General features: G+C 38.2%; 2 long non-coding RNA genes across 20 annotated transcripts in view; one reads left to right on the top strand and one right to left on the bottom strand.

The window, feature by feature from the left end:
* LOC144930561 (uncharacterized) overlaps positions 1-23,974 on the top strand; it is a 38,945-nt gene extending 14,971 nt beyond the window's left edge. The window contains exons 3-4 of the long non-coding RNA XR_013635831.1: positions 19,121-19,208; positions 21,801-23,974. This is a non-coding gene — a long non-coding RNA (uncharacterized LOC144930561). The remainder of the gene's footprint in view (positions 1-19,120; positions 19,209-21,800) is intronic.
* Positions 1-26,997, bottom strand: part of LOC144930557 (uncharacterized) — a 66,482-nt gene extending 39,485 nt beyond the window's left edge. For 6 of the 19 annotated variants that reach the window (XR_013635817.1, XR_013635819.1, XR_013635816.1 and 3 more), the window contains exons 1-4: positions 26,587-26,997; positions 19,722-23,102; positions 6,101-6,183; positions 3,600-3,631 (exon numbers count right to left, since the gene is read on the bottom strand). This is a non-coding gene — a long non-coding RNA (uncharacterized LOC144930557). The other 13 variants (XR_013635810.1, XR_013635812.1, XR_013635813.1 and 10 more) reach the window with 10 other exon arrangements.
* Positions 26,998-27,229: the final 232 nt, after the last annotated feature.

Raw genomic sequence — 27,229 nt, 5'->3', positions numbered from 1 at the left:
AAGTTTTTCTAACCCTGACCACCCAGGAATCAAGAGATAAAACATCTCAGCTCCACTTGCTGAAAACATTTATCAGGCTTGTGAATGTATATTAGGGTTCATGTTGCCATACAATAGATTTTAAATAAATGATTTATTTTTTAAAACTTTTAATTTTGTCATTATTAACATACATGAATTGTCTATGCAAGTACTAACAGATCTTAATAATAACCTGCACCCTTTAAAAGACCAATTTCTATTTGGTCAACCTCTTATCATTATCTGTATATTTATTTTGTTCAAATTCCACAAATGGTAAGCATGCATTAAAAACTATTTGATGCTGATGTAGCTGTCTAATTTTTTCTGTGGGAAGGATTTCCGATACTTTATTTCTACATGCCATTAATGTTGGGAAATCTTCCTTTTCCAAAACAAGGTATCACACATCTATGTGTTGGTAGTAATTTGAGTTATTTGTGTTATCAAATATATTAAGGAATGATTAATATATTATGGATGTTATTATAATCGGTATTAATTGTTGTTTATCTTTACAAAAATCTGTTTTCTTGGAATCTTAGATTAGAGTCTAGCACATTATATTGAGTTTAAACAAATTCCTGAAAACAAAGTTTGATAAAATGTAAACAATGGCAATTGTAAAGAAGGTTAAAAAAATTTGGGAAGTTAGTGCATTCCCTTTCTCGCTAAACATTCTTGTTTTATATTTCTTATTTGTGTATTTTTATGCACATAAGGGGAAAATGAACATTTGTACATGTTTTCATATTGAAAAATATTGTTTTTGTGTTGAAAAATCTGTTATCTGCTCTTTTGCAGTTTTCCAAGCTGTGCACTTCATATTTTTCTTCAGCTTTTTCAATATAAATTTTTTTCATTTTCTCTCTTACAGTGATAGGTTTCCTACCTCTATTCTTTAGCAACAGAAAGCCTTGTGGGTTTTTTTTGTCATTTCCATATTCCTCCTACATGCTAACCTTTCCTATTCAGGATCTAATTCAGCAAAACGTTTAAGAATGTGCTTAATTTTAAGCACACGCTAAAGTCCCACTGATGTCAAAGTTGAGCATGTATGTTCAGCATGTTATGTCCTTTCCTGAAATTGAGCCTTAGTAGGGATAATCCTTTATTTATTTATTTTTAATAAATATTTATCATTTTTCCATTCTTCCATCAAAAAATCTTCTAGTCCAGCATATTTCTTGGAGCTAAAAGGTGTATCCTCATTTTTCTCCTCATATAGCTATATTTATATATGTCAGATGTTGGCAGATAGGCATTTAGCTACTCAAAACTTTTGGGTTATTTTTTTCAAACATACTTTTCTTGAAAATAAGATATTATTTTGTTTCTTAAGTTACAGCTGAGCTCTTCTTGCCTAGGATGACATATTATTTTTTCTCATTTCGTCTCTTTACATATTACACAGCATACCTTAAAGTATGTGATAATTTGTTTTCTTTGTGATAAAGTATGTTGTATTTTGTGATCTGGTTACCTTATTAAATAGCTGAAGAATATATTTTTTAGGCTCCCAACCTTTAGAGAATCCATACAAGTAGAATAGTCATTTCACATGGATCCCTTTGTAGGATTGGGGGCTTGTGTTATATATTAGTTTATCTTTTTTGTTTTTACTTTCTGTTTATAAACTTATATGGATGACTAAAGTCAGATACCCACTTACATGACTTCTTTATAATTTCAATTAAGTGGTTAATTTATATGTGTCCTTTAAGACCTGATATTACAATAAATAAAATTGAAAGAACACAAGTAATAATAAAACACAGAAATACATTTTCCATTTTCTGCTCGCAGTCTGTAAACTTTTGTGGGCAACTGTATTTTGCCATTCCTTTGCTGGGTAGATTTTCCCTGGAATAACTTAAAGCTGTAAGTTGTATATCCAGTATTAGTCTCTAAAAATTGAATCTACTGTTATTGCTTGTCAGATGTCATGTTAACCTTAAATACTCTAGAGAGGGGGTGGGCAAACTTTTTGGCCCGAGGGCCACATCGGAGTTGCAAAACTATATAGAGGGCCGGGTAGGGAAGGCTGTGCCTCCCCAAACAGCCTGGCCCTTACCCCCTATCTTCCCCTCCCACTGCCCCCCTCTCAGAATCCCTGACCCATCCAACCTCCAAGTCCTTGTCCCCTGACCGCCCCCTCCTGGGACCCCTGCCCCTAGCTGCCCCCTGGGACCCCACCCCCATCTAACCCCCCCCCTGCTCCCTGTACCCTGACTGCCCCAACCCCTATCCACACCCCCGACCCCTGACAGGCCCCCTGGGACTCCCACGCCCTATCCAGCCCCCCCGTTCCCTGACCCCCCCAAAACCTCCGCCCCATCCAACCACCCCCTGCTGCCTGTCCCCTGACTGCCCCCTCCAGAACCCCCAACCCGTCCAACCCCCCCGCTCCCTGACTGCCCCCCCCCAAGAACCTCTGACCCATGCAACCGCTCCCTGCTCCCTGTCCCCTGACTGCCGCCCCGGGACCCCCTGCTCCCTGCCCCCTTACCTTGCCGGAGCCAACCACGCTGCCGCGCTGCCCAGCAAGAGCGGTGGGCCAGAGTGCATGCTCAGGCTGCGGGGGAGGAGGGAATAGCGGGGGAGGGGCCAGGGGCTAGCCTTCCTGGCTGGGAGCTCAGGGGCCGGGCAGGATGGTCCCGCGGCCGGATGTGGCCCACAGGCCATAGTTTGCCCACCTCTGCCCTAGAGGCTCATGCTTACTGAACAATATCAAGTTAGAATGCTTGATCAAATGTACTGTATATACTTAGTGAGCCTAAATAGTACAGTAGAGTCATAAATGCAATAAATTATATAATCAAGTTGGTATTGCACCAAACGTTAGTATTATTTATAAAATGACAGTTACTGTGTCACTTTTTAAAAGATCTTTTAAAGGTAGATTTTGTGATCATAAAGGCCAGTAACTGAGAATTCCCATCACTAGAAACAGGTTGTTTTTATTGTCTGTGATTTGTTAGAGAAAAGGGTATATACCATAATTATATTCAAGTTTTTGTCTTAACTCTTTGCTATTTTTATTTAATATAAAAGAGTTGTTATTATGTAATGAGCTGCTTATAAAGTATTTAAAGACATAAATCATTTGGGATTGACTACTGTGGCTTCAAAAAGTGGCTGATGAAGGACAGAAGTGGACTTGTATTTCTTGTACAAATATTCTGTTATAAAAGTAAAGTATGAGAGATGTTAATATAGGGTCAGTCCTGCAAAGATCATTGTATATTTTGTTCTGTGAGCAGATCCTTTTATAGGAGTGGGATTCCATCCTACTTTCTAAGGTTATTATAGCATAAAGCGTTGTTCCATTACTGAGCCTTATTTTCAAAGCTTTAAAATTTTGTAATATGAATTTGTCCAGTAATAAAGAGAATATTAACATTAAAAATAATAATTCAGTGGTCTTGGAGTAACGCGTTAAAAAAATAGGACTCTGTAAAGATGCTTCCTTTTCACAACAAAATACAGTATGAAAAATCCCATGTCTGATCACAAGTCCTATCTGGACTATACATAACCAAATATAACTGTAGAGAATATAATTAGAGTTAACTTACCTTTCAATACTGGAAAAACAACTGTGTGAAAACTGTCAAAAAAAAGGGGGGGAGGGGAGAAAAAGAATGAAAAAGGATAAAATATTAAGGTAGTAAAAATAACTTAATCTGTTACCCTTCTAGTTTACATGCTTGGTTCAATTACAAACGGTATATTAAATTAAATGGATTTGATGATAAGTAACAGATTAAATATTCAGGGTAAACTACATACTCTTTTTAACTGATGCAACAAACATCTTTCTGTGGAAACTGCAAATAGAACTATGTTCTTTTTCCTTATAAGCCAAAGTGCTTAAACTTGCTTATTTTTAAACCTAGAAATACAGGCCCAGATTCTTTTCTTCTGTTTCATCCACTGCACTGTTCAGGAATCTGGTTCTAACTGGCCAGCTCAGAATTTTTCTGGTGTAGCTCAGGAGCCCCCAGGTGATGTAAAATGGAGTATTTAATTCCTATGCTAACTGCCCCACACACACACTGACATAGGGGTGCAAATGGGTGGGATAGAGCACACAATCATTATGCCAGTTCACAATTGACTTGTTCTATAAAGACCATAGGCAGTTGGCGTAATGTAGAGCAACCCCTAAGCTGTGTTAATATATGCTGAAGGGCCAGAGCTGGTGCAGATTCACCATAAGAACCAAGAAGGTAAATTGTGCATGTTGTTTTACTCTTCTTGTTGCATTAGAAAGTTGTACACTTGCTCTTTTTTCTCCTGTTTTTATAAGGCTGTAATTCTTAAGGTTATGTAAAGTCTCCAGTGTAAAACCATTGTCTAGGTAGTCCAATATTTAGGTTTTGAATATATCTTTTAGAATACATTGGATGTGACAGGATGGTCCTGTTTTAATTTGATATGTAAACCAGGCTGATTGCATATACTTTTGTCTCACTCACTAAGGACCATTGTGTATGTATGACTCAATGTGTAAATACTGGTCTGCCTTCAGGGGTGGGGCAGAGTTCTTCTGTCGACCTGAAGGTGTGTACACTATGGCTTAGGTTGTCTTAATTAACTTTTCAGATCCTTGAGTAATGTAGCTAGATTGACCTAAATTTTAGGTGTAGACCAGGCCTCTCAGGGATTGTGCCTCAGGAGTCATAGTGCCTCCCAGATTTCCTTGGCTGACATATGGTAGCTCTGCCAGCGCCATAGAGTGCCAGCCAGTGCTAGATGGTAGGACTGTTGCCTTGCTTCCTTCCCATCCCCCTTTGGGTGATTTGCACTGCCAGGGGTGCTAGTATCTTCAGTCCCTTTTACCCCAAGTGCAGTGTCTGGTTTTCTGTCTGGCCCTTGTGGAGGAGTTGCAAGGATGGAGAGAGGACTATTGTGATCATCTAATCTGATTTCTATATAACACAGGCCATAGAACTTCCCCAAAATAATTCATAGAACATGTGTTTTATAAAAACATCCAATCTTGATGAAAAAATTGCTAGTGATGGAGAATCTGCCACAACCCTTGGTAAATTGTTTCAATGGTTAATTACCCTCACTGTTAAAAAAATTATGCTTTATTTCCAGTCTGAGTTTGTCTAGCTTCAACTTCCAGCCATTGGATCATATTATACCTTTCTCTAGAGAATATAATTAGACTTGAAGAGCCCATTATCAAATATTTGTTCCCCTTGTAGGGTCTTACAGATTGTAATGAGGTCACCCCTTAATCGTCTTTGATTACGCTAAATAGATTGAGCTCCTTGAGTCTATTGCGATAAGGCATGTTTTCAAATCTTTTAATCATTCTCGAGCTTCTTCTCTGAACCCTCTCCAGTTTATCAACATCCTTCTTGAATTGTGGACACCAAAACTAGACACACTATTCCAGCAGTGTTCTCACCAGTGCCAAATACAGAGGTAAAATAAACTCTCTTTTCATGTTACAGAATACAGAAACCCAACAAGGACAAGCTTAGGTTTGTCTTGCTATAAATATATTTAGTATTATGCAGCAAATAATTCATCATTTCAGACTTACTGGTTTCTTACTATTTAGTGCCTTTCCATTGACTAGGATAAACTTGTTTTGGTTCACTGAACACTCCTGTGCACTTCAGCATAGTAAACACAAGTAATGTACAATAATACAAACTGCTCTGTAGTACAAACTGCATAGAACTAGATGCAAATAAGTGCAGTACATTTTCTCTGCTCAGAATAAGATAGCTGCAAATATGCTATTTCTCAAATTATATTGTTTTAAGTCAAACATTGTGATGTTGATCAGCAAATAACTACTGAACTGCAAGTAATTCATTACATTTAGATTAAAAATTATTCAGTTAGAGATATGACCTTGTGAGGCTTACTTTTTCATAGTACGCTATGGAAGCATCATGGCAGAACAATTACCCCTTCACTTTCATTTTGTGGAATACCCAAGATATTCATTCATTGCTTTATTGTTAAGAATAAATATAGATAATTAAAAACTTGCAATTTAGAAGATAAATTATTATTACACACTCAAGGGATAATAACTAGTTTAACTTACTTTTTCTTAAGCTCTACATTTATTCCTCCCTCAGACATCCAGGTCAGGCTCTTCCTCCTTTTTTTTCCCTCAGGAGAAAACATCTATCCAATCACCAAAATATATATACCAAGATCAACATTTAGTTGAAGAACTAAAATGCAATTTAGAATACTCAAATACTAGTGGCACACATGCACGCTGAGTTTGTGCTTAAAACTCAAAGTCTTTATATACTCAAAAATATCCATTTGTGCAATATCTCATGTATTTAAATTAAACATTTTAATTTCACTTTTAAAAATAATATACGTCAGCAGCCTGCTAGTCCTAATTTGAGATGATCAGGCCCAAAAATCTTTTAGAAAATGTGACTGTGAGTTTTGTGAAACATAAGTGTTTAGAAACAAATTTTAGGGGTTTTTTTACTACAGTTTTAGCACTCCAAAACAGCCACATAGATTTTCTTAATTTTTTTTTCACAGAAAATTAAATTCTAGGCTAATGTTTTGTACAAATTTCAGCCTAAGGGAAATATTCACAACAAAGTTAAAAGAATATTTTAAAAGTAATGGGAAAAGAAGTACTGTATTGAGGTGTGAGAGGTTCTATTGTAAAAAGAATAAAACAATCTTAATTATAATGGCACAGATTCGGCAACAGCATTTAGTGTGATATTAGGTTTTGGCATCATGTTTTGGAATCATGTTAGGGGGCTTATTCCTTCACTCACTTACTTCCCTGGTCCTTCTCGCATGAACAGAGAGCAACAAGACCCGAAGTCCAAAGATGCAAACAATTCGATGTTTATTGGGGTGAACCTCCAGCAAGCATGATTCCAGTTTCCTTCCTTAGTATCCTCCTTCCCAGCTCTGACACCACAGAGCCTTACACCTGTGTCTTTGTTCCCATTCCTGCCCTTAGCCAAACATGATTCCAATTTCCCCAGCCCCATTCCCTGTTCCCATTTCCCCTTTTAGCAAAACATGATTCCAATTTCCTTACCCCCATTCCCTGTTCCCATTTCCCCCTTTAGCAAAACATGATTCCAACATGTTTTGGCATATAGCTCTCATTCCTGTACTCAAGAATTACTGTCTGTAGTTTATTTGTTAGCATTTTCCTTGCAGTGATTGTTAGGCGCCCTGGCACATTTGCCACTGTCTCTATTTTCTCTTTATTTTCTCTGTTTCACCTCTGTTCTTTTCTGATTTTTTTTTCATCATCTTGTTTTTCTGCTTTCCCCTTTTCTCTGAGCTTTAGCTACCCTCTTCCTTGAAGCCTCTCTTTCGCATACTTGACAACTTGGAGGGTTACATGTCTGTCTCTCCTCCCAGGTTGAGAGGCATAATTTCTGATTTGGAAGGTGGAAGGAAGATCTTTTTCTTTGCTGTTGTTATGAGTATTTTCTGTGAGAACTACTCTTTTGAAGAGATAGAGCAGAATGTGGTACTCTAATGAATGTTATGTCCATTGAATCACTAAGAGACTGGGGGACATGGATCAGCATTCACATTACACTCCTGGTCAGTACCCTGTGAAAGCAGGGGAAGCTAATGATCCAAAAGAAAAAATTAAGTTAAATGAATATTACATAGGTACATTGAGATGACTGTGAGAATACACTGTCCCTAAAAGCTGGAACAACCTATGGGAAATAATCAAGAAACAATAGAGGTTTCTGTTCATAACCAGTTTTGTTTTAGGGCCTGATCCTGAGAAATGCTGAGCAGCCACAATTCCCATTGGATGATCTTTGATTACATTACAGACATGGTTGGACAAGTCATTACTACAATAAAACTATAAAAGAATACATTTCTATATAAGGAAGATCAGTTGAAGGCAAAGTCACTTTCACAGGTTAAAATGAAGGATGTATAAACCATGAGGGATTTAGGATGTAGGCATGTAATATGGTATTTAATCTGAGATTAGGAAAAAAGTATTACTTATGGATCTGATGCTAAGTGTGTGAAAATTTAAAAGTAATTAAAAGAGGTATTTTAATTATATACACGAAACTTAAGTTTTTTCAAGTAGGATACAAGAGGATAGTTTCTTACGGTATTTCAAAAACTGAAAAAAGCAATGGGGCCCAATGAAATCCTGGATCTGATATTGACTAGCTCACGAAAGCTCATGCTCAAATAAATTGGTTAGTCTCTAAGGTGCCACAAGTACTCCTTTTCTTTTTCAAGAGAAAATGGTAACAGCTCTGAAAAAAAGGAGGGAATTTTGGAGGTTATGATCAAAAGCTTACAATATTTCTGGTGCGAGTGATGAGACAGAAAAATGGGTAACCATATTAGGAAATGAGGTAGAAGGAAGATGGGAGAGTTTTTTTAAAAAGTGGAAACCATGGTTTTACAATGACACTACAACAAAATATGAAGATTTTTTTAAAGACTTGGCTGAAAGGATGGTTGGCAAAAGTAGTGAAATTAGTTAAATAAAAAAATTATGAGAAATGGAAAAGAACAGAGATTGAAATGATTAAATTTAATCTTATCATCATATAACTGCAGATATAAAATAAAGGGGAAAAAACCCTAAGAAGCCAAACCAAGAACAAAATGATGCTGGCTGGGGAAGCCCAGTGATATAAGAAAAGTTTTTTTAAAAATATATTCAAAATAGACATATTTTAAAAAAGGAACTGCTAGAAAGCAGAAAGAAGTGAGTAAGAGTTCCTCAAATAACCCAGAACTTCAGTTTTTCCTTTGTTTTCAGTAGGGTATACCGACTAAAAGAAAATATGAGCTTTTTGTCCAGGAAACAGGGAATTTATTAGAGAATATAGCTGGAGAGGCCATAAACAAAAGGGTAATCAGAGAAAAATATAGAAAAGCATCTGAAAAATTAAGGTCCAGATTCCCTGATCCTGTTCTAACCATTTTGCGCCATGCATGCACCACAAAGTGGCCAGAATCTGACTCTAACTAGCCAGTTGAGAATTCTCCTGCTACAGAGCAGTTGCCCCCACAGCCCTGGCATAAGGGGTATGTTGAGGACATGACATAGTGTTCCTGCACTCCAGCAATTTTAAGCTGCATATGGTCCCTTAGCGACCATAGCCAACTGGCATAAATTAAAGCAGGCCATAGGCCGCACATGGCATATTTGACCATGGTCTGATATTAAAGTGCTAGTGGCAAAACATCAATATAAAAATGACCTCATCCTGCATACTACTACTATAGTTTTTCCATAAATTTTAAAACAGGGACAAGCAATAATATGTTCCCGTGTTACTAATAAAACCTGTGTAACCATTTTACAGTGTTCCAATGGGTGGTGAGATTGCTACCACGTTCCAGGTAATAGATTGGCCTAGCAAGGTCACTGGTTGTCTTCATCAACCCTTTTCTTTCCCCAAGTTATAGAAAATGCTGTTTAGGATATGTGGTAAGGGGGGAATCTATTATAATTACATTAACAGCCTAGTATAAATTCTAAGATTAACTGATTAAACTTGAAGACAGCAAAATCAGATGGGTGACAAACATGCAGGAGGACAGGAAATGTAAAATGATCTCAGGTTTTGGAGTGTATGCAGAGGAATGAGGATCACTTTAAAAAATGTAGTGATGCATTTAGGGAGAGGAACTGAGCAACATAAATACAAATCTGTGGCCTGATCCTACAAAGTGATTAGCTCCTCTTGACGACTGCTGAAGACCTCAAGTCCCATTAACATCAGCATCTGGCAAAATCAATCCCCTAGATAGCTATCTAGAGAGAACTGAGGTCAAGAAAGATATTGGAGTAATAACACACAGCAAACTAAATATAGTGTGTGTGAGGGGAGCAGCCATTCCTATACTATGTATAGGAAAACATAAAACTAGGGAGTCAATGAGTTAACGGTGTTACTGTACATCATTTTGGTATAACTTGATCTAGAATAGTGCATATACCTTTGATTCCAACAGTGAGTGATATACAGATATTCAAAAAGAAGAGAGAAAATGCAACATCAAAAAAATGTTGAAATAGCACCCCTGAAAAGTTGCTAAATCTATCTCATCTACAAAAGAAATGATTTAGGATGAACATGATTATTCTTCAAATTCAGGATAAATATATATAAATGAAGGAAAGAAATTATTCACAACTATAGAATATTATAGGAGAAGTGGCCTGAAGTCAAGGAAGGAAAAGTCAAGGCCAGATATTAGGAGACAGTTTTCAATAGTAAAAACAACTGCATAGTTGGAAGTGGTAAAGCCACCATCATGGCAGATATTCAAGAATAAGGTAGATAAGACATTAAGGAGAATATGATGTAGATGTGAATAGTTTGCAAAAATTTCAGGACTCTGACTGGATGAGCTAAGTAGTCTTTTCTGGGCTGTATCTTGCCATCTACCATATGTGCAACTCAACGGGGAACAAAACAGTACTACAGTATGGTGCTATGATGATCTGACTTTGATTAGTTCTGGTATCAGAAGATGTATGTCACTGCAAACAATAGCTATTATAAAATGCATCAGAAAAAGTAGGATTATATCAGTGGTACAAGAAATTAGAACTTTATACATATAATTAAATTAAGAGAAAAAAGAAGTAAGCTTGTCAATGACTGTAATATTACTTATTTAGCCTAAGAGTATTAAAATAAATACATTTTATTTGGTGGGTATTTAAGTGGGTATTCATGATAAAATTCTGACGTTATGACCTCTCATAAAGATAGATTCAGAAAATAAGACAGCCAACTAAAGAGTATGTAAGTTTTTTGCTTCTCTCTCAGAATACTGGTCTGATTAATCTAAACCTGCTTGAAAATGTTTGTACTCTTTAGTTCCTGTTTTCAGGAAAACCAGTCAGATTTAGAACTACAGGGGAAGAGATCCTGAAAAAAAATGGGAGGAGCTATGGAATAGCATGTAAATACTTAAAACTAGTTGCTAGTATAAGAAGCAGAACTTTGCATTAGAAAATCCTTAATCCTAGAAAAATCTAAAACTACATCCCCAGCAAATCAGATTGCTGAAGATTTCAATCTGGAAATTCTATTTCTGCATCTTCTAACCATCTACTAAGGAATATATCTTCTCTTGTATATAGGAATAAAGGAAAGTTAAACTGCTGGAGGCAGTATGCAGCCATTAGTGGAAAAGTTTCATTTCAGAGAAAAAGAGAACTATGTGCCTGATCCAGTGCCCACTGAAATCTGTAGAAAGATTCCTGTTGACTTCATAGGCATTGGATCAGGCCCTGTATGAGTTAATAAGAAAGACAGGTCTCTCTTGTTAACCAGTCTTCTGACAGTACAGCTTGTATTTTAAGAAACACAACACAGTATGAAGGAGAAGATTGCACTGAGGTACCATAGTGTTGGATGCTTTATAGATAAATAGATTAGATTAGCTAGAAGAACTACTAACTTTTAGGAATACATTATTAAACTAACCTCTGCATAACCTGTATTTATGAATATTAAAAAGCAAAACCTAACTGCAGAAACTACATCTTAGAAAACATTTTCATATGTGATTGTGGGTATGGCTTGCTGGTCTATGCAAATGAAGTATGGCAAAGAAGCAAAAAATCTAAGCTAGATGTGGTTATAAGCCCATGCCCAGCAAGGGGGTAAAATGCAGAGCCTGGAGACTTAGGCAAGGTTCATGTTTGCCATCCTGATTTATGTTTTTAGTGGATTGAGCAATGGAGGCCTCAAATGACTTGACCAGTTACTTACGATAAATGAATGTCAAAGCCACATTTGCTTATGTTTATTTGCGGTTTTTAAGATTTTTGCAGTAAATAATTTGGAGATTCTTGAGAGAAACTATCTTTGGGGAAGAGAAAATGTAAGAATAAAGGAGACTTGTGTGAAGACAGGAATCTGGAAGTAAAATGTCAAGAAACACTACCACTGCAACATTTGGTGCAATATTTTGGCCTCCTTTGTTCATAGTTTTTGTATATAGTGTGGAATAATGCAGCCCTTACTCCGACAAAACTATTGAAAAGTATGCTCAATTTGGTGCATAATTATTAGTTTGTGGTTAAATAAAATATAATTATCTGACAAAACTCTGGAGTGTGGTCTGATGTTTTCTTACATTTTGTCGTATAGCTTTACTCATTCTAATATATAAACTTTTATTGATAGACAGTTCCAAACCCATGTTGAATCAGCAAAAAGCAAGTTAGAAACATGTTGCACAGTAAAGATCAATGCACACTCCAGAACAGTGGTGGGCAACCTGCAGGCTGCGGGCCACATGCAGCCTGTCAGAATAATCCGCTGGCAGGCCACCAGACCGTTTATTTACATTTGCACTACCACCCGCAGCTCCCAGTGGCTGCGGTTCACCGTACTTGGCCAGTGGGAGCTGCGGGAAGCGGTGGACAGCACATCCCTGTGGCCCGTGCTGCTTCCTGCAGCTCCCATTGGTCGGAAACGGCTAACTGTGGCCACTGGAAGCTGCGGGTGGCCGTGCAAATGTAAACAAACTGTCTGACCGCCCACCAACAGATTACCCTGACAGGCTGCAGGTTGCCAACCACTGCTCCAGATTGATAGACGGAAAAAGTCTGTGATCCCTAAACAAAACTACAACTGGTCTATGCTTATTTTTACCATTTGTGGTTAAAGATTAACAGCCTATGTGTTGTTTTGTTTGTTTTTTTCATGGTAAATAAAGGCAATTAGTAATACAAACAAAACCTAAATACAGTAAAAGTATCCATGCATTTGGTCCTATGATAAATTAATCATCAAATAAAATTAGTTAGTGTACTAAAAAAAAGTGTAGTTCATATTTCTGTTCTAAACTTCAAGATTTTTCATTTTGCGGCACACAAACAATATTCAAAAATATGTGTAGTGCATGTTATCAGCATTCATGCCCTTGATGTGTTTTAACCAGAATCACTCTTATACTTGAGCTGGAGCCTAAAGTATGGGACAGAAGAATATAAAAGCAGGGATACTTAAGAAATGAGAATAATTTGCATAAATTTTCTATTCAAAGTATTAATACATGTCTTTTTGTATTCATTGTATGTAATAAAATTAATTTTGAAGTTAGAGAACGTGAGAGAGTTGTCCAATGATTTACTACTGTGCAGAGCAGTGTGACCCAATAGATAGGGCACTAAAGTGGCACCTGTGGGATCTGAATTTATTCCTAGCTCTGTCAGTAGCCTGCTGTTTTACTTCACCTCTCTGTTCCTCAATTTCCCCATCTGTAAAGTGCGGGTAACGATATGTTCCTCATTTGTAAAGCACCTTGAGATTCACTGATGACAAGTGCTGTATGAGAGTCAGTTATTATTATTCCTGTGAGAAACAGTAACAGCATAAACCTGTTAGCTGCTTCAAGTCTTATACATTAAGGACAAAGTTAATCATTAAAGTGGGTGTTTTAATTAAAAAAAAATCTTTTAAGGTGTTTGTTCTTGTGCTTTTCCTATTAAAGATAGTTAAGTCCCAAACAGACTGCGAAAAGCTACAAAAGGATCTCACAAAACTGGGTGACTGGGCAACAAAATGGCAGATGAAATTCAATGTTGATAAATGCAAAGTAATACACATTGGAAAACATAATCCCAACTATACATATAAAATTATGGTGTCTAAATTAGCTGTTATCACTCAAGAAATAAATCTTGGAGTCATTGTGGATAGTTCTCTGAAAACATCCACTCAATGTACAGCGGGAGTCAAAAAAGCAAACAGAATGTTGGGAATCATTAAGACAGTGATAGATAATAAAACAGAAAATATCATATTGCCTCTATATAAATCCCTGGTACGCCCACATCTTGAATACTGTGTGCAGATGCGGTCGTCCCATCTCTAAAAAAGATATATTGGAATTGGAAAAGGTTCAGAAAAGGGCAACAAAAATTATTAGGGGTATAGAACAGCTTCTGTATGAGGAGAGATTAATAAGACTGGGACTTTTCAACTTGGAAAAGAGGCGACTAAGGGGGGATATGATAAAGGTCTATAAAATCATGAGTGGCATAGAGAAAGTAAATAAGGAAGTGTTATTTACGCCTTCTCGTAATACAAGAACAAGGGCCACCAAATGAAATTAATAGGTAGCAGGTTTAAAACAAACACAAGAAAGTATTTTTTCACGCAACGCACTGTCAACCTCTGGAACTCCTTGCCAGAGGGTGTTGTGAAGGCCAATATTATAATGGGGTTCAAAAGGGAGCTAGATAGATTCATGGAAGATAGGTCCATCAGTGGCTATTAGCCAGGATGGGCAGGAATGGTGTCCCTAGCCTCTGTTTGCCAGAAGCTGGGATTGGGTAACAGGGCATGAGTCACCTGATGATAATCTGTCTGTTCATTCCCTTTGGGGCACCTGCCATTGGCCACTGTCAGAGGACAGGATACCGGGCTTGATTGACCTTTGGTCTGACCCAGTATGGCTGTTAAAAATATATATATTTAGTCATTATTTGGATAATGGAGTGGAAAGTATGCTTACAAAAGTTGTAGGTGACACCAAGACGGAAGGAGTTGCAAGCACTTTGGAGGACAAGATTAGAATTCAAAAGGACCTTGATACATTGGAGAATCTGTCTGAAATTAATAAGATTAAATTCAATAAAGACAAGTGGAAAGTACTACACTTAGGAAGGAAACTCAAATGCAAAACTATAAAATGGGGAATAACTGGCTAGGCAGTAGTACTGTAGAAAAGGATCTGGGGGTTATAGTGGTTCACACTGAATGTGAGTCAACAATGTGATACAGATGCGAAAAAGGCTAATATTCTGGGGTGTATTAACAGCCATGTTATATGTAAGGTTTAAGAGGTAATTGTTCTGTACTTAACAGTGGTGAGGCCTCAGCTGGAGTACTATGTCCAGTTCTGGGTGTCACACTTTAAGAAAGATGTGGACAAACTAAAGAGAGAGTCCAGAGGAGAGCACCAAAAATTATAAAAGATTTAGAAAACCAGATCTATGAGGAACAGTTGAAAAACTGGGCGTGTTTAGTCTTGCGAAAAGAAGACTGAAGGAGGACCTGGTAACAGTCTTCCAACAGGGCTTTTATAAAGAGGACTGTCATCAACAGTTCTCCGTGCTCGCTGAAAGTAGGACAAGATGCAATTGGCTTAATCTTCAGCAACGGAGATTTAGATTCGTTATTAGGAAAAACTTTCTAACTATAAGGATAGTTTAGCATTGGAATAGGCTTCCAAGGCTGGCTGCGGAATCCCCATCATTGGAGGTTTTAAAGAGCAACTTAGAAAATTGGGCTAAATCAGATTATCTTGAATGAGATCGTCATGAACTGGGGGATACTTACCATCAACCAGATTGCCTTGAGCAACAACAGGAAATTAAAGCTCTTCTGCTCTAAGCATAGAAAATACAGGTATTCTCATATGAGTAGTCCATCACATCATAGAGATGTTTCTTCATTTGTCATGTATGCTTCCAACTCCAGGGGACCTACTGATCTGTCTCAACCCAGAGAAATTAAAATTAGCAATATTGAACTTTAAGACCTGAACCTCCTTCAGTTTAGCAATTCTTTTTGACTCATGGATGTCTTTCTTTAATCAAGGAATTAATTTATGTCCAGAATCTACAATCAACTATTTCTGTGCGCAGATTTCAGCATCTGAGGTGCTCAGACTTGCTAGATGCAGACAGTGTAGCAATTCACCCTCACATCTCAAGATGTATCAAGGCCATTCCAAAGTTTCAGCCATCAATTAAATATCTTATGGCTTGTTGGAACTTAAATTTGCTTATTTCTACGTTGATGGAGCTTCCATTTGAACCTCTTTCTAAAGTTCCTGGGTTTTTTCCCTTTCAGTGAGTCACATTTTCAGAGAGAATTTGAACTCCAGCAACAGTTTCAATTCAGGAACAGTTTCTTTATTTTCTTAATAAGATAGTCTTCTTCATAACCCCAGAGTTTCTCCCTAAAATAATCTTATCTTTTCATATTATTCACTATTCACTTATTATCCCATTATTCACTTAAGCCTTTCTCATCCTAAGGGCATTGAAGTTTCACTTTCTGGATGTGAGAGGGGCCAAAAAATGTAATCTAGAAATGATGGAAGCCTTTTGAAAATAAGATACTTTATTTCTGGTGTATACTGGTTAAAAAAAAAGGCAACAGAGTATATAAAGCAACCATATCCAAATTGGTTAGAGCAGCGTATTATTAAAGAAAAGGAGATAATGATAAGAACATAAGAATGGCCATACTAGGTCCATCTAGTCCAATATCCTGTCTTCCAACAGTGGCCAATACCAGATGCTTTGAAGAGAATGAACATAACATAGCAGTTTATTGAGTGATCCATACCTGGTTGTCCACTTGCAGCTTCTGGCTGTCAGAGACTTAATACATGGGGTTGCATCTCTGACCATCTTGGCTAATAGCCATTGATGGACCTATTTCCATGAACTTATCTAATTCTTTTCTGAACCCAGTTATAATTTTGGCCTTCACAACATCCCCTGACAACGAGTTCCACTGGATGACTGCATTGTGTGAAGTAGTATTTCTTTTTGTTTCTTTTAAGCCTGCTGCCTATTAATTTCATTGGGTGACCCCTGGTTTTGTGTTATGTGCAGCGGTAAATAACATTTCCTTATTAACTTTCTCCACGCCATTTAGGATTTTATAGATCTCGATCATATCCCTCTTTAGTTGTCTCTTTTCCAAGATGAACAGTCCCAGTTTTTTTAATCTCTCCTCATCTGGAAGCTGTTCCATCCACTAATCATTTTTGTTGCACTTCTCGATACCTTTTCCAATTTTAATATATACATTTTGAGATGGGGCGACCAGAACTGCATGCAGTATTCAAGGTGTGGGCATACCATGGATTTATATAGTGGCATTATGGTATTTTCTATCTTATTTGTCCCTTTCCTAATGGTTCCTAACATTCTGTTAGTTTTTTTTGACTGCTGCTGTACATTAAACAGATGTTTTCAGAGAACTATCCACAATGATTGCAAGATCTCTTTCTTCAATAGTAACAGCTAATTTAAACCACATAATTTTATATGTGTAGTTGGGGTTATGTTTTCCAATGTTGCATTTATCAACATTGAATTTCATCTGCCATTTTGTTGACAAGTCACCTGGTTTTGTGAGATCCCTTTGTAACTCTTCGCAGTCTGCTTTGGACTTAACTACCTTGAATAATTTTCTCTCCTTTGCAAATTTTGCCATTTCACTGTTTGCTCCTTTTTCCAGATCATCTATGAATATTTTGAACAGAACTGGTCCCAGTTCAGCACTCTGGGGGACACTGCTATTTACCCCTCTCCATTGGGAAAACTGATAATGTATTCCTACCCTTTGTTTTCTATCTTTTAACCAGCTACTGATCCATGAGAGGACCCTCCCTCTTATCCCATGACTGATTACTTTGCTTAAGAGCCTTTGGTGAGGGACCTTGTAAAAGACTTCCTGAAAGTCTAAGTACACAATATCCACTGGATCACCCTTGTCCACATGGTTGTTGACCTCCTCAAAAGATCAGTGGGAAGAGAGAAGTAGAGTGTCTGTGACAAAATTTGAAGAGCAATGACCTGGGCATTGATCCATTCATTTACAAAGAATTACAAGGTGGATATTGTTTCCTTGTTTGATTGAGCCTTTAGTCACCAAGGTCAGTAGTCTGCTATGAAATCTTATTTCCTTCCTTATCTTTCCCACTCTTCATCCCATTTTGCTTGCTAATTCCCAACAGCCTTTCCCTTCAGACTGATAGATTTTTATGTATGAATAAAAGGACAATTTTGCTATTACCTGCTAATTTGTCTTCTCATAACACAGACTCTATCAGTACAGATGATCCTTCCTTTCAGTTAAAATGTTTGCCACTTTGCAATTGGTTTGTTATAATTATCTGTTAATAGTAATGATACCTAGCACTTATAGAGCACTTTTCATCCACAGCTGTCTCAAAGCTCTTTTAGACATTTTGGGTGAGATTCTGCGCTGCTTTTCTAAGAGACACAGCACAATACTTACAACCCAGGTGTGTCTGAGGTGGCTTTAAACCACTTTTGCATCCTCTCGATCCTGGGCTGCTCCACGGCCCCAGGCATAATGCAGACAGCCTCAGAGGCCTAAATTATGACAGTCTCCCTGAGCAGCCCTCTGAGCCAAAGTGCTGCTCAGAATCTCTGCAATGTTGAATCTCAACCCCTGACAAATCCTCCCACCTCCAGGAATGCCCTCCTGCCCCAGGGCTTTGGAGAGATTCCTCAGAAGGCAGCCTTATGGCTGTTTTCCTCAGTTCCTATGCCGGGGTATCCTACCCTGGCCAAATAAGAGGCTTTTAGAACCTCTATACACTTTTCTGACCCTTTTACCCAGCATAAAAGGCCAGAGCCTGGATGTCACCCATTGTAACTTTGAAAATTTCTTTCTGGAGAGGTGACACATTATGAGCACCCTTCTCAGGGGGAGCTTTAACTCCAGATCTTTCCAGATGACCTAGCTCTGTGATCTTTAATGGCCATGGTTAACTCAACAATCTGGTTCCCGACCAATGAGTTTTATGTCAAATATACAGTTAAACAAAATGTTCCTAATTATTTTAAATTTGGTGGTGTTTTATACTTTCTATGGCCCTTGTCACTGTAGTATCTGAATGTCTTTCAATATTTATGAATTTAGCCTCACAATACCCTTGTAAGGTACAAAAGTGTTAATCAACCTCATTTTATAATTTGGGAAACTGAGGTGCAGAGTGGCTAAGTGTCTTACCAAAAGCCACACATGAAAGTCTGGGAAAGAGCGAGGAATATGATCCCAATCTCAGCTCCCAACCCTGTGTCTTGGCCACAAGACCACCCTTCCTCCATCTTGATGTTGATGTAACATCACCAGTATAGTTCAGTTTGAAGTGTCAGAGAGAGCTGTAGCCAGCAATCTGCAACTTCTGAGGATCTAAGGGAATGGGGGTGAAGGGAACAAGGTTTACATTCCTAATGCGTCAATTAACCCTGCTTATTTGAGCATATTCAGCAAATCATATTAAAGCTGCTTGATTCTTGATTTTATATTTGCAGGTCACCTTTGTCCACAGTGCTGATACATATAAAAATGTGTTGTTTTATGGCTCTCATAAGCATGAAGCGTACAAACTCTATGTCTAAGGTAAGTTAATTAACATTCTATTTGGTATCCCTCCCTAAAAAATATTGCACACGTACAGAGAAATACTCAGTATCTAACTGAAGGCTCAATTCTGTCTTTAAGGCACAGTCTTGAGTAAGGGGTGCTGCAGAGCATAGCAACTTCTCAGGGGGAGCTCTGGGAGAAAATCTCTCCAAGAGCTCCCCAGTGGACAGGCAGAGTGTTTATGCTCCACTAGCTCTTAACATAGTAGAGTATGCTCCCCTCTCTGCAGCTGGCTGGGGACGGGGGGAGGGGGGTGGATGGGCGGGAGGAGAGGGGACGACACGGACGGACACGACATATAGCCCCACCTCCTTCTTCTGGGCCTGGTTCACTTCCCCGAATTCAGAGACTACAGTTCTGTCTGCACCTTCTGAGGAGGGACTCTTGTGCACCACCGTTCACAGCCCCTTTAGCCCTCCTGTAGACATGCAAGGCTGGGCTCAATCTAGCCTGTATTACTATATTAATAGGAACCATATATACACTTACAGTACTTTTATGAGCTTCCCCCTCCTTTCCATATTCCCGCATTGGCATTTGAGTCGTTGTTCTAATGCTTTAAGTGAGAAAAATCTGTAGGAGTTACAAAACGCAAATAATTGTATTAATTATTTAGCATTTTTCTTTTTGGCTCTTCAGCAGTATTTCTCCTACAGATCAGCATTACAAAACTGAGATGAACTAAAGTCCAAACTGACAGGTAGCCTTTACTCATGCAAATAGTCCCATTGACTTTAATGGGACTTCTTGTGTGAAAAGGGTTTACAGGATGAGACCCTATAACAATTCATAGATTTTACATGGAAAGGTTGCCAAAAATTTGTATTTAGTCAACAGTACATGAAGATTGTAACACTCAATCAAACAGTATCATATAATGGATATTTTGGGTGAAATTAGTGATTTTAGTAAGCAAAGGTTGTTCACATGCATGTAACATTCAATCAGTAATAGGCAAATTAAAAGTTAAAACACATGTAAAACAGTAGTTTAAATACTGAATATTGAATATTCTGGATTTTGCCAGTTTGTCTTAAAAGTGTAGAGTTTTTTTAAAGTTTTCTGCATTTATATTTCTTTTTTAAATCTTTCATGTAAGGTGAAAAATGTATATTATTCACTTGATAGACTTTTTGAATTTTCCTAATTTGCATTTATCTTTTATACCTGCCATGTTGGAATGGCTACTTTGTGATCTGTATTATGTGCATATTTGTAGCCTGTGTTAAGTGCATGTTTATACATTTTTTTTAAAAAGTGCATTATTTAATACCCTGCAATTGCTAATATCATGTACAATATTACATGTACAGTGATATTCAGTACTGTACAGTAATATCATGTACAATATTAAGAATGACTATACATATATAATAGAAATCCTTATTAAAAGCAATTATACATATGTAGTAGTTATCTTTAAAAATTAATCTTGCCAGCTTTACTTGCTTTTATTCTCAAAATACTAAGTATATGACTCTGTTATAGAGCATTAATGCAGGACTTGAAAATTATACTAGATATTTACTGGTACTAGTCAGAGGACTACATCCACAAACCAGAAATAGATACAAAAGAGGGGGACAGGGAAGAATGGATGAAAGATGGAGCTCCCTGCCATAACCAGTTACTAGATATGAGAGGGTATACAGAGATTTCTATAAAGATGTTGCATATAGTTGCAGTACGAATCATAACTTTCATCCCTTTATAGCTTCTAGAAGAGAAAAGGGAGGATTCTATCCCTTCTCCACTTTTCGAGAGCATTGTGGCTTCTATGGTGGTTGAGTCTGTGCTACTTCACTTCTCCCTCAGCCTCCATTTCTTTTATCTGTTCTTTATCCCCTATTCCCCTACCCCTATGAATAACTGTAGTACCTCATTCTGATGTTAGTAGTTTTGCCAGACAGGTACACCAATATGATATTGATATTACTGACAATTTCACAGTTAGTCATAAGACTCTGAACTACAGAAGTTCATCTCTGCAGAGCCTTCTTAATTTCACTTTGCTACTACTTGATAAAGTGATGAGCAGCAGCAGAGGCACTGGAACTGTCTGCCTGCAGACCCAGGAGGACAACACTGCATCAGTTAACCCTCCAAATGTGAACTATGGTAATATTCACAACATAGAGAACAGAAGTGTACTTTATTTTTTAAATGAAAGCTGCAGATGTTAATGGCTTAAGCTCCTATGCTCACCAGAGAAATTTTTTTTACTCTCATTTGGAAAGTGGATGAATAGATTTTCCAAGTGCTGCATTAATAACACATAATAGACTAAATGTATTCTTTCAGTAAACAAAAGTCAGATATAGAAATAACCTGATTTAGCTTTTGTTTTAAAATTTAGAGGTATATTCTGTCCTGTTTCAAATACAAAAATCTCATTGATGAGAAAAATATGACCCTCAATATTTGCTACCTAATAGCTAAAATTAAAGGAGAACTAGAGTTTTTTAAGGGCTAACTGTGTTTTTATGCGTGAGATGCCCCAAATAGTAAGGATTGGAAGGGCATTTAACAAATAATTAAATGTAACAAATATTTTCTCCCCTATTTCAGGTACTCTGAAATTGCACGGACTCACTGCCAACCACTGTAAAGTCACGGCTACCACTGAACCCTGCTAGAGCCTGGAGCTGATGCATAAGGGCTCAAGTATATGACTTTCATTATATGTCATGGGTTTGTAATTTTTTTTGCAAAACCATACTGTTAAATAATAATAATCCCTGCCACTTACTGGCACAACTCTTGACCAGAATCACAGTAGCTGTGACATTGCAGCAGATCAGCGGTCCACTGAAACAAATTTTAGAAGTCTAAAAAGGGGAATGGAAGGGGAGGTTAATTTGAAGTTAGTCATGTGCTGAATATCCCACTTATGCTTATTTGCTGAGGTAATCACAAGAAAAAAAGTAACTCTTTTAAAAAATAAAGTTTGTATTTTTTAGAAAAACCCCAGAGTATTATCTTGAATGAACTCTCAACATTTTGTATTTTAACATAAAAGTAATTAATAATTACACACTGTACATATGGAAATACAGATTTGATCCTCATAATGAATTAATACAATTTAGTTTTCTTTAATGTGTACACTACAGGGCGGATTCTAAATTCCAGTGTATTTTTTACATTTAAAACAAATGAGACTATTTATGAGAGTAAGGATATATATGTGTAATACAGAAAGTATGCATATTTTATTTATTGAACACTAGTGCCTTCACACAACCTATTTTTGTTGACATTTGTTTATTTTCTCTGGGAGAATGACAGATCTGCAGTACAACATAATACCAAATCCAAAGGCCAGAGTTTCAGAGCAGACTGGATTTCAGGTAAATAGAAACTGACCCCATAGTGACAGTGATGGCCCCACACTTCCTGCTTCAGCTTTTGAAAGAGCTCCCCACCAGCTAAGTCATTAAACCACTTCTTGTTTCCAGACACTGACAACTCTGGAATTTATTTTACACTGCTATCATTCAGACTACTTACAAGAATAGAATGAACTGTTCTAGACCTAGATTCTCTGATGCACCAAAGCTCTGGTAAATGTAGCAGAGTTGGGGAGCCATCCAGTAGCTGGTTATAGCTCTCTGATCTCTGCCCAGCCCTGTCTCTGGTACAAGTTAGAGCACCCTAAGGGCAGCTCTAATTTACCAAAGCTGACATTGATCCCTAATTGACTGTCCAGCACCTGAAGATAGCTGGAGTGCAATGATCTTTAGGCATAGTTCCTAGGATGATGTTGCAAAAGTAACCTATGATGGCTCTTTGCTGGGACTTACCCACATCAAGGGAATCTTCAGCAAGTGAGATAAAGGGTAGTTTTCATCTTTTTGTCCTAATTCTCACCTGTTTTTTGTATCAAATCAGAAATTATGAAATGCTTGGAAAAGTGCACATTAGATTTCTTATGAAGGTATATTAACAAGAAGACAACAATAATTTACCAAATTAAGTATATGCTGAAAAATGTACGAAGTTATCTACTTGGTTAATGAAAGTTAGTGTAGTGTCATTGATAGTGTTTTACTGTTATTAAAATACCATAATCTGAAAAGGTGTATGTACTCCAATCTTGTGCAATAAAACATTTGGAAAACAACAAGGCTTATAAAAATGTAACCTTATTAAAAATATCTAAAATTTGAAATCCTAAATGTGAAATGCTTGCTTTCTTGTTTAGAGGAAATAGAGCAAAGATACAATATAACAGAGAAAGCTAGCAGGACAAAGGAGATACTATCGACTCATTCCAGACTGCCAATTTAGCAGCTCAAACTTAGCTTCCTTTTTACTTTTGTAACAGTAGGGAACTCAAAGCTTTTCTGTCTATTTTCTGCACAAACAGAAACACCCAAACTTCAAAAAGTAATACACTACTTTGAAGAAACCAAAACCATCAACAAGTTAAAAACTGTATGTACCACTAACTGAAGTCCATGATTCTTACAGTTTCCACTGGGTAAATGTTTATTATTTAGTTGTATTTTTAGGTTACTGCACTAGAGAAAAAAAGTTTTTTTCACCAAATATCACTGTCTGTAAAACACTTTTTGTTGTTTTTAGTGTGATATGGATTTATTGACTTTCCAGTGGGTAAGTACTACTTCAGTATTTTGACAAATTTAATAAATGAAAAATTGCCTTTGATGTCTCAAGTATACATTGCAATATTTTGGTGATCTTATAATGTTAAAATGATAAAATAGAAAAAAATAAGAGAGGATGTGAGAATTAATTTTTGGACTCTGTATTCAAACATGCTTTTCTATTATTTTTAAATGTTTATTTTGTGCAGAGATTAACTTTTGAAGTAAGGTGTACCATGTATTGTCCTCTGTCACAAACCTACTATGACTGGCCAGTAAATGTCATTGTTCCTGTCATTTGTATAGTAAGTAATACAGTATCAAAAGTATATTCCTAGGAATTTCACAACACTAGGATGGTTTCCTGTGTGGTCTATCTTGTTCATATAAAATTTTTGAGACAGCAGTTTAGCTGTTCTGTGTTCAGAAATAAAACTTAAATCTCTTATGATAAATTGCTTCCTGAACATACAGTATTTGTTTAAAATGTCCAGTGTAAATTAATCATCATTATGTAAAGCACCCAAACATGGTATTAACTGTGATACTAAGGTAAACATTTCAAATGTTAGAAATCTAGTTTTACAAAAGAGCTACTTTACAGTAAGCAATACTTTTAAATCTAGAGGCAAAACAATGGATTTTGTACTTGTTTATTACTAAATCCTGAACTGTATTAGTACACCTTCTGGAGCCTTTAGAATGCACCACCTGTGATTCACATTTACTTTAACATATTACCAAAAGACAGACATGTTGGGAGCTGTTAGAATATCTCTCAGTTATTAAGATTTGTGCAAAGCCTGAGTGACCAGGCTTTTTTTTTTTTTTTTTTTCTTGTTATAACAGAGGTAGACTAAACAAACAGAACTAGCATGTAATGAAAAGCTCCACTCATCATAGATGTTGCTATTTTGAAAGGACTGAAATTAGATCATTTTAAAATCATGATCCAGACTCAGAAAAGGCAGAAAAACAGGGCCCAGTTAGAACCCATCCCCCATTTCTCCAAATACAGAAAAGCTTCTGTGTGACTCTCAAAAGTTTGCTTATCGATTTGAGAGCAGAGCCCCACCCTTATTGAAAAACAAACAAACCAACCTCCAGTATTGTACAGGAATGACCCCAAACAGCGGTACGTGTAGTGGTTTGGACTATACTGTAGCACACTAGAATTCTTTCCTTATGCTGACGGCTGCTATTTAATAGACGATGCAGGTTTCATGGGTAACAAGTCCCTTCATGGCTTTATTGTCCGACCTATAAACTATTCCTTCTGCCAAGCTGTTGCCGCTCAGTTTCTGGGTGTTGGGAGCCATGTAATGGAGACAGATGGAAGGTGGAAGTGATATAGGATGAGAGAAATTGGCCCATGAGTTCCAGAGGCTACTGCCAGGCTACAGGCTCTGTCCCTTGTCTTGCTTGTGCAAGACTGGCTCTGGTGCCTGTCCCCTCCCTAGCTAAACAAAACCGCTTGTAACTCCTGAATGTTATTGCACAATGGGAGGAGGCTCCTTCTCAACAGGGCTGGTCAGTGTCACCTCCCTCTTTCGCCCGCCCTCCGGCTGGCTCTCTGGAAGGAAGTGGGGATCATTGGGCACTTTCCTCTTGGGGTGCTATGGAAGCCAGAGCCCTCATCGCCCCTTCATACTGCAGAGCGGTTTCCTCCAGGATGCAGGGGAGGGAGAAAGGTGGGAGGGAGCCAGCGGAAGGCCCCGCCGCCTGCTGTTGTCAGGGTGGCGGTGACTTCATTCTTTTCTTAATATAGAGTCGGTTGTCAGGCTCTGGACAGAGCCGGGCTGGAGGGACTGGCTGTCAATCAAATGACGTCACAATACGCTTGCGTGAGCACTGTAAACACTAGGTTCTGGTCATTATAGCTCTGTGTGTGAGGGCGCGCGCGCCTGGGCTGCTTATCTCCCTCTGTGTGCCTGGGACCCTCTCAAGCACACTGTTCCCTTCCCCTCCGCTTTCTGTGAGAGCAATGTCATTGCCTCCATGATCTCTCACCGTGTAGAGCTCAAAAGGTAACATAATTGGAGGGGGGATGATGTAATTCTCTCCCTGGCCAGTAGCTGCCTACGCTTACACCGATCCTCTGGTTACAGGGGAGGGGGTTTATCTGCTCGGTATTAGCTGCCCCCAACATGTCGTGGAGATTGGGGGAGGCTGACCCCCCAAGCAAGCACAAATGCACTCCCTTTTAATCCTGAGTGATTGTGAAAAGGTGGAAGATCCTCTCTGGCTCCAGCTCCGACAGCAGATTGGGTAAAGGCGAGCCCAGTACGGCGTGTGTTCAGTAAACACGCCGATGAGCTCTGGCGGTAAACAAATCTCCTACCAGCCTTTTTAACACAGCAACTTGCTTCAGGCAGCTCCCCCTAACACACGCACGCACACACATTTCCCTTCTAACAAAAGCCTGTTTAATATTGGTTAGTGCGTCAGCTTTGTTCTGTAAGCGGCAATAACTATCCCTATTTTTATAACCTATTGTAATATGTGACAGTTGATATCCCGACTAACCCAGCTCCTCACCACACACACACCCCTACAGTATGAGACCCACGTACACTCGCATGCCCCTCCAGTTCAGTGACAACAAACCACTCTGGCTTAGCTCCCGCTCTGAAATCCCAGTCCCTCTTTATTTCCTCTCTATCCCTCTGCCTTTGCAATGTAGCAGATAGAAGAGCAAGAATCCTCCCTTCCCCCCAAAAAGGAAATATGTGAATTGCACTTACTGATCTGTCAGAGGAGGAAAAACACCCTTCTTACTGTAAAGCAAAATAGCCAGTTGCAGGATGCTGCCAGTATTATGAAAAAGCGAAGAAAAATCTTCCAGTAGCGATATTACCCCTAGATTCGGCTGTTTAACCAGAAAAAAAAAATTAAAAATAACAACCCCCCTGTTGCCTTTTTTGTGCAGTTTCAGCAAAGCTGCGAGGAAGTTGGTCCTTTTGTTCCACTATTTATAGATTGCGTCAACATTGCGAAAAGGAGAAGGCGGAGCAGTGGCACTTACTCCTCAGAGAGAGAGGGAGAAAAACCCAGCACACACGCGACCTTAAGTACACAACACTGCGACCTCCTTCTCTCCTCCTCCTCCACCACCCCACTGAGCAGCGCCAGAGATCAGATTCAATCACGTGTCTGAGGAGAGCACCAGCCTGCCCAGTGCCTGCTTAGTGCTGCCTTGCCATGCACAGCAGCAGCAGGGAGAAGCTACTCTCCCCGTTCTCAGGGACTCTGGAGCTCGCATCCAGGTTATGCTTTATATGTGCAGAGGAATGGATTTCCCTGAGTGTCACCCACTAAGCTATTACAAGTGCATGTCACAGTGCCCACTGCTGTCACTTCTATGTTCGCCTCCATTGCCTCTCATGT

The sequence above is a fragment of the Lepidochelys kempii genome, chromosome 1, assembly GCF_965140285.1.
Source record: "Lepidochelys kempii isolate rLepKem1 chromosome 1, rLepKem1.hap1, whole genome shotgun sequence".
Lineage (NCBI taxonomy): Eukaryota > Metazoa > Chordata > Testudines > Cheloniidae > Lepidochelys > Lepidochelys kempii.
This window is presented reverse-complemented; position numbering and strand designations above follow the sequence as displayed.